We start from the raw sequence: 12,081 nt of genomic DNA, 5'->3' as shown, positions 1-12,081 counted from the left end.
AGTTCAGAAACACTGAGTCTGGGTGAGTAAAAGGTGGGGTTCAAGTTCTACCCACTTCAGTCACTAGCTGTGTTACCTAAGACTTGGCTTTCTAACTCCACAAGCAGCAAGGGGTTATCAAATTGTAGGTCAGCACAAGGATGTTATGAGTCAAACAACATAAAAAGCTTAGTTTCTGGCATTCATCTGTGCTCATCAAATATTAGCAACTTAACATGACACAGGAACATAAATTTTTTCTGCCACTTTCTATATTAAGCAACCATCTGAAGAGATAATTCTAATGGAAATTTTTTCTTGATTAAGGATCTCCAATTAGGAGGCGTAGTTAATTTTGGGAAGACTGAAAGTTAAAATGACGTTATAGCTAAAATAGCTATGTTGAAAATCCAGGTGTTTATTCTACACCTGAAGCAGAACCCAATGTAAGTCATGGAGAATGTACTTGTATAGTCCACTTATGCTCAAACAGCAAAAGAAGACAAAAACAGGTATTGAGGGGCCGGGAGTTTGGCCTAGTGGTAGAGTGCTTGCCTAGCATGCATGAATACCCGGTTCGATTCCTCGGTACCACATACATAGAAAAAAGCTGGAAGTGGTGCTGAGGCTCAAGTGGTAGAGCTCTAGCCTTGAGAAAGTCCAAGGACAGTGCTCAGGCCCTGAGCTCAAGCCCAGGACTGGCAAAAAACAAAAAACAAAAAAAAACAGGTATTGAGCATAAAATTTCATTAGAAGAACAATGACTTGTTAAGTTTCATCTCTCTCCCAAAAATGTCTGAAATATTTTGAAGGCTTTAAGAAAGCCTGGATCTGTGGGCCCGGGAGTTTGGCCTAGCGGTTAAAGTGCTTGACTAGCATGCACAAAGACCCGGGTTCGATTCCTCGGTATCCCACATACACAACCAAACCGGAAAAGTGGCAGAGATGAGACTGCAACAAGCGACAGAGAGCTAAAGCAAGCAAGCGGAGCCCAACCGAGTGGTGGCCGGAGCGAGCGGGGCCGGAGCGAGCGGGGCCAGAAAGAGAAAGGGGCCAAAAAAAAAAAAAAAGAAAGCCTGGATCTGTTCTACTATGCAGTATAAAGTTAAACCACAGAGTTAAAAGGACAAGGAAGAGAGAGTGGGGAAGAGTGAAGAGAGGAAGGGGAAGAAAGGGAGAATAAGAAATCTTAAATGAATCGAGTCAAGATCATCTAATTCATTTCTGGCACAATTTCAGTTTCTGCAGAAGATTACAAAGAGCGGCTTCGTGCTTCATCAGTTCTGATACAGACATTGTTATTTGGAAGTTTATGTTATTATATGGAGTCTGACCAAAGTTCAAGACATTTCCTAATTATACAATACATTTAGGATTTATCCTCAGATCAAAAAAATAGGTAAGTTCAGGCATCTCCTCTCACTTGTCACTGCGCAATCTGTGAAAGAAATCTATCTGAAATAACTGTGGGCTGAGAACTAGAAGGAACAGGAAAAAAATGGCCTGGCTTGTGAGGATTTCAGTTCTAAAGAACAGGACCAAAGAAAAGAGAGCAGAGAAAAAAAAATCTATCAGGTCTGGAAAAATATACTTCTGCTCACTCTTTAATTAAAGAAAGTATATGAAGTCTGGGAGGACAAAAATAAGGACATATTTTATATCCCTTGAATAATATTAGGGAGTTTTCCCCCAACTTCAGTGCTCTACAATGAAAAGCACTCAAGTATTTCTACACAGGAGCGATCTCTCAGATCCAGCACTACTGGAAATCAAGGGCAAGCAAACAGACTACCCCAGTTACTGTCAGATTAATAGGTTATTGATTGATACATTATCTGTCAAAAATCATCAAGGTCAGTAGGCTGCAATTCTCTCTAAGCCTTTGCTTACTAAGAAATACATTGGGGCTCCATTCCTACCAGAGCAATTATTTCTAGAAATTCACCTTCCCTCTTTTCTGATGATAAAAACTGCCTAATAATCAATTGCTTCAAATATTCTACTATCGCTGGTATTATAGGTCCATGGTTCTTTCTAGGAGAATATTCCAGTATTGTCCCCCACAGATCTGGAATCGGAAGGGTGCTATGCAGAAATCACTAGACAATGGCTGCCACGAGAAACTGCTGCAACTGTGGTGAAATGGAAGAACATTAATTATGTTGAGGGGGGAAAACCTACTTAAAAATAACATGTCACCATGGGGGGGCGGGCAGCGGGCTGCAAGCACAGCATTCTCTGGACACTTGGCCTGTGTGCTGTGTGCCGCTCAATGCTGCATTATTTCCCAAACACGTTACACCCATTGCCACCAATCTGCTCCTCTACAAAAGTCCTCGCGGCCTTGAGCCCCTGCTCCAATCCTACCCCTCATTTCTGCCGAAGCATCATCATCTAAGAGTAAAGGAAATCCATCTACCCACAGGTTGTGAAATGGCAGATGTTACAAAATTATAAAATAATTTTAAAGACCTGGGACTGGGCTTAGGATGTATTACTTCATACTTATTAAAGCTGTCAAGCAAACCCACGAAGATATATGAGAAGGGGAAAAAGTGCATGCATTTTCATGCGATTATCTGCCGAGACTGTACTCACCTGGGAGGAACGAACCCCAGCTAACAACCAAGGGACATGGAACTTGTAAGTAATATGCTCAAGCAATAATTTCCCATGGAGATCGGAAGAACAGGGCAGGAAAAATGCAGATTAAAATTCATGTCGAGTGGAGTGAGGCAGCATATGAAAAGGGCATTGGTAATTATGACCAGTAGCTTAATTAATTTATAAGGAATGTACTGTAAATTGAGAGGGATCCTCAGCAAACTCATTTTAATAGCAAATTTGTGTGCATGAAGTGACTCTTCATAAAATGGGAACAGGCCAGGCTGGTAAGAGGGATGATACAGCTCCCTTCGAACACATCTCTCTATAAGTACTCAATAAAACCAAAATGATTCATGTAGGGCCCTGAGCATGTCAGCATACCACAAATTCAGCATCTTGCTTACCTCATATTTTGCTACTGCTGCTCAGCCAATGTTCAAATTCTTATATCCCAGGATTATTATTTATTCGGTGTTTCCCATACATGATACAGAAAATAAATGATTAGAATTGAGTCCCTTTTTCTCTGATTTATTGGCTGGATGACCTTCAGCAAATCGGAATTCTTCAAGCCCTATTTTATCATGAAAAATGGATGTAAGACTACCAGGCCTCTTAGTTCTGACCATCAAATAAAATATCTGTCTCTTCAGTATTATTAACCTTGCCAAATTTTTCCTCTGAATGAGGTCATGTTATTTCCAGGCTGTAGTGACAAAGACGTTGAGACCTTCTCTGTCTAGGCAACCAACTGGTCCCCTTGAGTTTCCCTGGGCTAGGCCTGCTCAGGAAAGGGAGTGCAATGTGCTCTCGTCCCCCTGCATCGTTATCTGTCCACAGATGAAGGGCCAGGAAGGAGGCAGGTTCCTTGACGAGCCACAGAAATGGCCTCTGGGATAGACCCTCCCTCTACCTTGCCCCTATCTACCTCTGCACCCACGACTCAGTCTCCCAAAGGGAAGCTTCACTTTGAGCCTGCCCTCATTCTCCACAAGAGATCAACTCAGTCCATAGCCCCCCATGGAAACGCAGGATTTTGCTGGCCCTTCCACCGTCTTTCTTCTTTCATCCCCTCACCTCCAAGCAAATGTCTATGAAGATTTCCTGACACCGCCCTTGACTGTGTGCAATATAAACATACTCTACTCAACAAGTAGTTCACTTAACTGGATTAGTGAATAAATGGGTTCATACAGGATAAGCAAGAAATAATGTTACTTTTCAAATCCAGGCATTTAGATATCATTCTTCCTTGAAACAGTAATTCAGAAGGGTCCTGTGGACTTCTCCTTCTCTTTCCAAGTTGTATTATTTGAGAGTAAATCATTCTATTGCCCTCAACACAGAAACCAACCTCTCATGGGGTTTAAAGCCTCCTTTCACTTCCCAGCTCCAACACTGGCTTATTCCAGCAATGCACTGAGAGAACAGAGGGCATGTCTATTCTTCATCTTTCTTGTGACATGTTTTATTCTCTCTCTTTTTGACAGGGAGAAAAAAATGCAGAGTATTCAAGTTTTATTTTTCCTTAGAATAATTTTTTTCTTTCATATATTTTTATTGTCATTAATAGAAGGGTTACATTACATTCACCAGGTAGAAGGTTCATTACTTCACATATATTGATACCCTTTCTCATGTCTTGGTCCCCATTTCCCTCCCCCAACCCCTACCCTCATCTTGTTTTCCTCCTTTCCCTATCAGACTTCAAATAACCAATAAGCATATATACAATATATCAGATAACAAGGTGAAATACTGTAACCACATGAGATAACCAAGGGATAGCAAAAGAGATGAGAGATAACATAGTACATTAAGGACAACAACCACTCGTTAATATGGCTATTGTTTCTATATCCTGGAGGTCCTTTCATTTAGCATCATTGTATGTGGCCTTATGTATCTTGGTTTTGTTCTATTATACATCTCTGCTAGGAGAGCCCAAGGTTTCTACTGATTATGACAAATGAGGGAAACCATTGAGCCTATGTTCCTTTGAGACTGGCTTACCTCACTTAATATGATTTTTTCTAAGTCTTTCCATTTCCTTACAAATGGGGCGATGTCATTCTTTCTGACAGCAGCATAGAATTCCATTGTGTATAAATACCACATCTTGTTGATCCACTCATCAACTGACATCTGGGTTGGTTCCATATCTTTGCTATGGTAGATAGTGCTGCAATGAACATCGTTGTGCTAGTGGATTTAGTATGTCCTTATTTCTGGATGACTGGGTAAATGCCAAGTAGTGGAATTGCTGGGTCATAGGGGAGCTCTATGATTAGTCTTTTGAGGAACTGCCATACTGCTTTCCACAGTGGTTGAACAAGTTTGCACTCCCACCAACAGTGTAGTAGTGATCCCTCCTGGCCACATCCCCTCCAGCTTCTGTTGTTATAAGTTTTTTTGATCCTGGCCATTCTAACTGGAGTGAGGTGGAATCTTAGAGTTGTTTTGATTTGGATTTCTTTTATGGCCAGAGTAGAATAATTCTAAACTATATTTTATTACAGTCTTAGATAAAGTACCCCGTATCCAGTTTCTAGTATTACTAATATTCTACATCAATTAATAGGACATATTTTATATTTTTTAGGATCAGTAAACCAATGTTATCACAATATTATTATCCAAAGTTCAGAGTTAAGATTTCTTTAGTGGCTTCTTTTACCCCAGGACACTTCCTGTCTAGTATGCTTGATTTTATTTAGATATTTGTATTTCTTTGGGCAAGTCTCGCCTATAACAATTTCTGGAACTTTCCCAATTTTGGGTGCCATGTGTTAGAGAAGACTGATCAGCTATTTTGTAGAATGTCTCTCAACTTGAGATTTTTCTGAAGTTTTCACATGATGAAACTGGGATTCAGGGAGGGAATCCGTAGAGATTTGTGTCATTTTCTCCACATGACTTCAGGGTAGGGGACTTATTATCAGCATACCTTGTCACTGTTGTTGCCCTTGATAATGAGCCTGAAGCATTCTTTATCATGTTTTTTTTTACATTAAGTCACTTGCCTTGTCCCCTTTCCATATTATGTTTGTGGAATGATGTACTGCATGAAGACCCGAGTTAATTAGTGGGTTATGCTCTCTGTATCCTAGAAAGCAGATTAGCTTCATGAATTATTTGGAATTTTTCAGTATGGAGATTTATTTACATCCCTCAATTTACTTGTTCATTTACATTTGAATGGACACATAGATATTCAACTTTAAACTTTTAGTTGTAAGCCAGTACTACTTATTTTTTTGGCTGTAGCCAGTGAGAGTTTGTTTTCAGATGGAACCCGGGTGTCTCTGCCATGTGCCCAGCACTGTGGGGGAATGAGGAGGAGGAAGACAAAGGGATTCACTGTATCATCACTCTTGATGATGTTAGCTCTCTCTTACTTTCCAGCCAATTCCATATATTCACTGTCCTATCTGCAGACTCTTATGCACGTTATTCAAGAATGGTAACACAAACGAAGATTTGTTTGCTCGGTTTTTCATTAATCCTAGCTAAGACCATGTGTCACATGGTCAAACACATCTTGGAAGATATTCTTTCTTCCTTTCTTGTGGAATGCTTTCATTCAGAAAAGTCCCCTTGTAGATGCTAGCACAGCTGATGCTTCCCTAGTTTCACACATACAACACCCTGTTTAGACTCCCGATTGGCTGGCAAACACACTCCCTTCCAGAGGGATTAGCCAACCTGGGAAAGCTAACTAACCTCTTGTGTGAGGAGTTTTTAAAATCCCTCTGGTTCACAGGCCCAGCAGTCATGGATTTGTGTATCTAATCATATTAGACTATTGGTAGAAATGTAGCACCGCCTCCTCTTCTTGGTTTGCTCTCTGGAGAAATTCCAGACTTCTCACTGTTACATTTTACCAAGTGTGAATCAAGTTTTAGTATTTATCCTTCACATTCCAATGGAATTTGGCAAACTCTTAGTTTCTTTTCTGAAATCTCCCGTATCATAACTTTCTAGAAGGCATGTCATCACTACCTCTAAAGAACTACATGCTAGAATCGTTCCCAGACAATTTTTATGTGTCTTCTTATATAACTTGAAGGCAGCCAAGTTACAAAAGCTACTAGCACCTGTTTGGAACTTATTCAAAATCCTGTAAAAATGAACTAATGACTCTTTAAACATGGTACATTCAGACAATATTCCCTATTATTCTCAACAGCATTTTGAAAGCATGGCCAATGTCACATTTTAATATCCTATTTCAATTAAAAGCACCTGCGACATTAAGACTTGGAACTGTTGATCCTAAGTGAGGGATTGCCACATAGACTCATACTGTCAGTGAGGAAGAAGTTTCCGTGTGAGAAGTCTCAGTGTCTTTATGTTACTGGGATAATAAAACATTGCAAGGATGAATGGGAGAAGGATTTTTCACCAGTGAGGAAGAACTGGCTGGATGTGCAGAGCAGGAAAGCTTCTGAAAACTGATATTTAGTTTGGCTTTGAAGGTGCATCAGAAAAAGTCAGTAGTTGAGTGTTCTAGGTAAAGAAACAGCATGTGCAAAAGCCTGAAATTAAAGAAGAGCAATGCTTATTTATAACCAGAGCTTCAAAAATATGTCAGAAACAGAAGACATGAAAAGACATACTTTGAGAATCAAGGCTTGTCTTATAGACTTATATCCTTGTAGGATTTCCTCTTCATCTCTCTTTATTTCATTGTTCAAATTAAGGTGGCTCTGTTATCTCCAAAGAGCCTTTCCAGTATGCCCAGTAGCTAGTATGATTTCACACGTGGTGAAAAATGACCACTATAAAGGTGTGAATCAATGGTACCAGCCATTTACTGGGGATAGGGCAAAAATGAATCTAAATTTAGTCCCTAAATACTTCATCAATAAGTGTTCTCTGTTTTTCAGATAATGGGAAATAATGGAGATAAATGTGTAGACTGGAAAAATCACCAAGACCTGGGTCAACCCATTTTCATGACTCCACACCTCTTCTTTTTCCAAAAGTAGAAAATCAGTTCCCAAAAGTAGAAAAGTAGCATTCATTTCTAGAAGGTGGTTGATGGCTGGTTTGAAAAGCACACTTATGGCCATATCAATCCCTTCATCTGTGAGCCCTTTTCCACTCAGGGAGACCTCATGCTTACTAGAGAAAGTATCATTTACACATCTGCGATAATGCATTAGCAGTTTTGTTCACTGTGGTGAAGTATGTTTTCCTCTGTGTCCACAGCTACTTTTCGACAACACCAAGAACCACGGCGGACAAGAGCAGCTGGGGTCACACATGTGGAAGTCGACAGAAATCGACAGCTGGAAAACCAAGTTCCCTTGCTTCCAAGTGACTGTTGTGGACATAAAAGCAAGAAAGCCCTCCTGCCTCAATGATAGCAAAGCACTGTTAGAATATCAGGGGAAAAAGCAGCCATTCAAAGACATACTCCAGTATCTGCCTAAAGGAACTTTCTCTCAATATTTTCACATGTGACATTCCAGCCTTGAAAGTGCTAAAATTCCACAAGGAAGCCGCTGGCAGTGCTTTTGTTTGGTAGAGAAAGATCATTGACAGGAGATAACTTTGGACTCCAATCAAATGATGGAAATGTGAAAACCACGGAAGGTGACATTTTCATCTATCTGTGGCATGCAGATAGCACCACACCTCCCCTCTGAAACCAAAACTAAGAGACAAGCTCCAACACAGTACATTCTAGTGTATACATCCTCAATAATTCATCTTTTCACTCTTTTCTGTGGGATATGTAGAAACTGGAAGTATTTCATTGAAATGTAAATCTAGCTACAAAACTGATATATGCAAATACAGGTGTGACCTCTCTACAGGCTCCTGGAGTAATGTGGGGACATGCTAAAAGAATTTACATTTGTAAATTCTTATATGTCCTTATGCATGTGTGTAAGCATGTGGAACTTCATGTATTTTCAAGTGTTTGCATTCTAACCACCATAAACTTGACACCACCAGGACACACCAGCAGGACTCTTTGTCTCTAAACTGAAATTCTGATTTGTTGATCTTAGCCAAACTTAAAATCAGAGAACTCGTGAGTTCCTTTCTTTGGATGCTCATGTGAAAAAACAAGTCTAGCACTCAAAGCATGGTAAGTTTCTATGTATAGACTTCCTTTTATCTTTGGGTACATTGACAGTGGCCTTGTTCTACAGAATAATTATAAAGGATATAGACACATTTATAAAGAAAATGTATATATGCATATATATATGTATATTGTAGACCCAAGGTCTTGTATTCTTTCACCTCAAAGCTGGCACTCTACCACTGAAACCACTCCTAACTTCTGACTTTTTTTTTCTGGTTAATTAGAGATGAGTCTCTTGGATACGTCTGGCACTGGACATTATACTTTGGATGAAGAGCCCTGATTAGCTTTCAGGAGTGGATATGGCATAGACCCCGAAGGGGATGGAGGAAATGGAGGGCCCTCACTATGCCTCAAAACCCCCGTGGACAGTTATGGACCCGATGCAAATGGAAAAATGTCAGCAGCCCCTGGTAATCACAAAGGTGCGTGAAACCAGCCCAGGACAGCAGCGTCAAGCTTTGATCTGCACTTCCCGGCCACTCAGTCCACACCAAATTTATCTCCTATCACAAGAACCAGAGGTGAGCAATAAAAATGTTGTTGTTTTTTTTCTCTTAATGAGGGAATGGTTCATGAAGGTCTGGCAATCTGGTTTAAAACAGCTACAAATGTCTGTTGCACCTGCCTCGTAGTTAATGACTTCCTAAAAATGAAAACAGGATTTCTTCTGTAGAGTCCCACCAGAGTTAACAGGGTTTCCTTCCTTTATTAACTCCCTTGCACAAGGCAAGAGCCAGGAAGGTCAGAGCCTTTCTTACTTCCAGGAAAGCATCCCACCTTCAGCATTGTACCAAGTTTGTAGAAAACAAATACGATTGTATAAATGGCCTACACAAGGGAGCCATAAAAACAGCACAAGCTGACTATTTGCCAGAAGTAGGGAGCATCATGGGAACCAAACTAAGACAGAATCACAAGCGTATTCTCTCAGAATATGAAAGGGGGCAATGAATATAGGGGAATTATTAGATGTATGGAAGGAGAAAGAGTTGGAGGGAAGATGAGAATGGGTTATAGAGAGACCATGACCAAAGTGTATATATATATATATATATATATATATATATATATATATATATATATATGTCCAGATATAATGAAAGCTTGTGCAATTAATATACACTAATAAATATTTAAATTGAAACAAAATTTTCACCTAGTACCAGCATTCTAAATAGGAAGGATCCACAGGTTGCTTATACAGTCCATTTGCCTTCTCCTTTCTTAACACCCTGCAACTCTACTCACAGTGCTGAAAACCATGCAATGGCTGGTTCACTTGTGTTTACACTATCTAGAACAAGGCCTGGAAACCACAGGCTTTGCCAGTGTCTCTCTCACTGGACAACTCTCTCCTAAGTACATGGTTTTGAAAGAACAGAGCTTTGGTCTAGCCAAGAGTCAGTGGAGACTGCATGGTCATCTGCATCTACACCAACAAAATGCGTTATAATCCTACCTTTAAGGAGTTGTACAAAATAGCTAACCATTCAACATGTCAGTTTATGAGCTCCATGCCTCTTGATCCAGATCCACCTTTTCCATCATTCTCCCTCCCCAACTCCCCCCCCCCCCCCCCCCCCCCGCAACCTCCCTCCACCTTGCCTCCAGGACTCTTTCTGTCTTTGCCAGATCACATCTCTCCCTGCCAAGGTTAGTATCATTAACTTCAAACACGTACTTTCTGCTCCCATTAGGCCTGCTTGGGGTCGGCTCATCAATTCTTCCCCTTGCCAAATTGTACAGGTACTCCAGGCCCTGGCACCGCTCCTTCCTGATAAATGCAAGCTACTGCTCTTTCTCCCTCTCATAACTAGCACTTCACTTCATTAAAATTCAGATTTTGCTTCAGAAAGAATCTGTCTCTTCAAACTATATATTGAGAGTTCCTCTCCTTTTGAAAGTATTTACTTAGGACTTTATTCCCTTCTGGGTTTTCTATGGTTTGTCTCTTGAATTAGATCCCTCTTGTGGGTCTCAATAATTTTCCAGTAGTTTCTTAATGTGATTAACATTAAGGCTGTGAAACCGCAAGTACAGAAGGGGCAGAGCGTGCCAGAGCTGCCCTTGAATTACCCAGAGACTGATTTAATTCATTATCCAGGTCTTGCAGCATGCACAATGTCGTCCTGTAGACCTCATCCACACAAATTTGATCGAGCTTTGGCCAGATCAGATTAGAGGCCTTCAGTATACAATAGCTGGTACCTAAGTACATGAGTTGCTTGTTTGTTCCTAAAAGGAAATGCCCAGGTTTCTCTCCTATTCCTTTCTATCTACTCCTCTTCCCCTTTTCCTGAAAATGGTTATTGTGTCCAACCTCCCACAGCTGAGTATCCTCTTCAAAGTGTGTAAACCTGCTGGGCGCGGTGGCTCACGCCTGTCATCCTAGCTCCTCAGGAGGCTGAGATCTGAGGATCAAGGCTCAAAGCCAGGCCGGGCACAAAAGGACCTGAGACTCTTATCTCCAATTAACCTCTAGAAAATGGGAAGTGGGGCTTGGCTCAAGGGTATGGTGGTAGCCTTGAGCTGAAGAGCTTAGGGACAACGCCCAGGACAAGTTCAAGCCCCACGACCCACCAAAAAAAAAAATCAGTGTATAAACCTCCACTGATAAGCCTCTGAAATGAATGCTTACAACATCGTCCCCAAAAGGCTTTACTGCTCAGAAAATTTATGATCCAAACTGTTTCTTCCAAATAAAAGCTTATCTGGAGTACCATTTATAAATATCCACAGTACTGATGACTTCCTAAAACCATTTGTCTGCTTAGTTGCACTTATTATTCTAATTTCACACATACTCATTTTCTCTTGAATAGAAAAAAAAATGTTTCTTGAAGAGTCAACTGTTTTCTAAACCCTTTGGATACTGCTGGCTTGCTTGCTCCCGGCTCAGAATTCTCCCAAGCAGCAGCTGAAGCAAGAATGTAATTATAATCCATGAAGAAGTAGTGACTATTACAGCCTTCCAGTCTAGCTCTGTTCACTGTCTTCTGGGGTGACAGAAATGTGTGACTTGTAGAAGGCAGGGTAATCACTACCCATACCGGGCTATTGTAAACTTGAAATGCGCCTAGCTGCACTGGGGAAATGGAGTTTTTAATCTGAGGTGATAGAACCTGGAATGCTCACAGACCAAACCTGACTCACACAAACGGCACTGTTCAACACAGGCCTTACCACTGACAATGAAAACACCGAGGAGCCAACGTCGGTCAGATTTCTGCTGCCGTAACAAACTACCCAAGCAAAACAACATGGTGGATAATGGCCAAGCTCTAAGGGTGAACGAATGATCTGTAGGATAATATGACATGAATTTCAACAGAAAAGTCTTCTCAGGATTGCAGCTGATATCTCTGGAAAATAAGATAAACCCTTGGAAA

At 40.7% G+C, this 12,081-nt stretch overlaps 1 protein-coding gene across 2 annotated transcripts in view; it reads right to left on the bottom strand.

The window, feature by feature from the left end:
* The window catches only part of Inpp4b (inositol polyphosphate-4-phosphatase type II B), a 461,147-nt gene that overhangs the window by 312,207 nt on the left and 136,859 nt on the right, over positions 1 to 12,081 (bottom strand). The gene's annotated exons all lie outside the window — the stretch shown is intronic.

Source organism: Megascapheus bottae, chromosome 23 (assembly GCF_031878675.1).
Source record: "Megascapheus bottae isolate mThoBot1 chromosome 23, mThoBot2.hap1, whole genome shotgun sequence".
NCBI classification, from domain to species: domain Eukaryota; kingdom Metazoa; phylum Chordata; class Mammalia; order Rodentia; family Geomyidae; genus Megascapheus; species Megascapheus bottae.
Note: the sequence above shows the minus strand (reverse complement) of the source record. Positions and strands in the feature narration are given on the sequence as shown.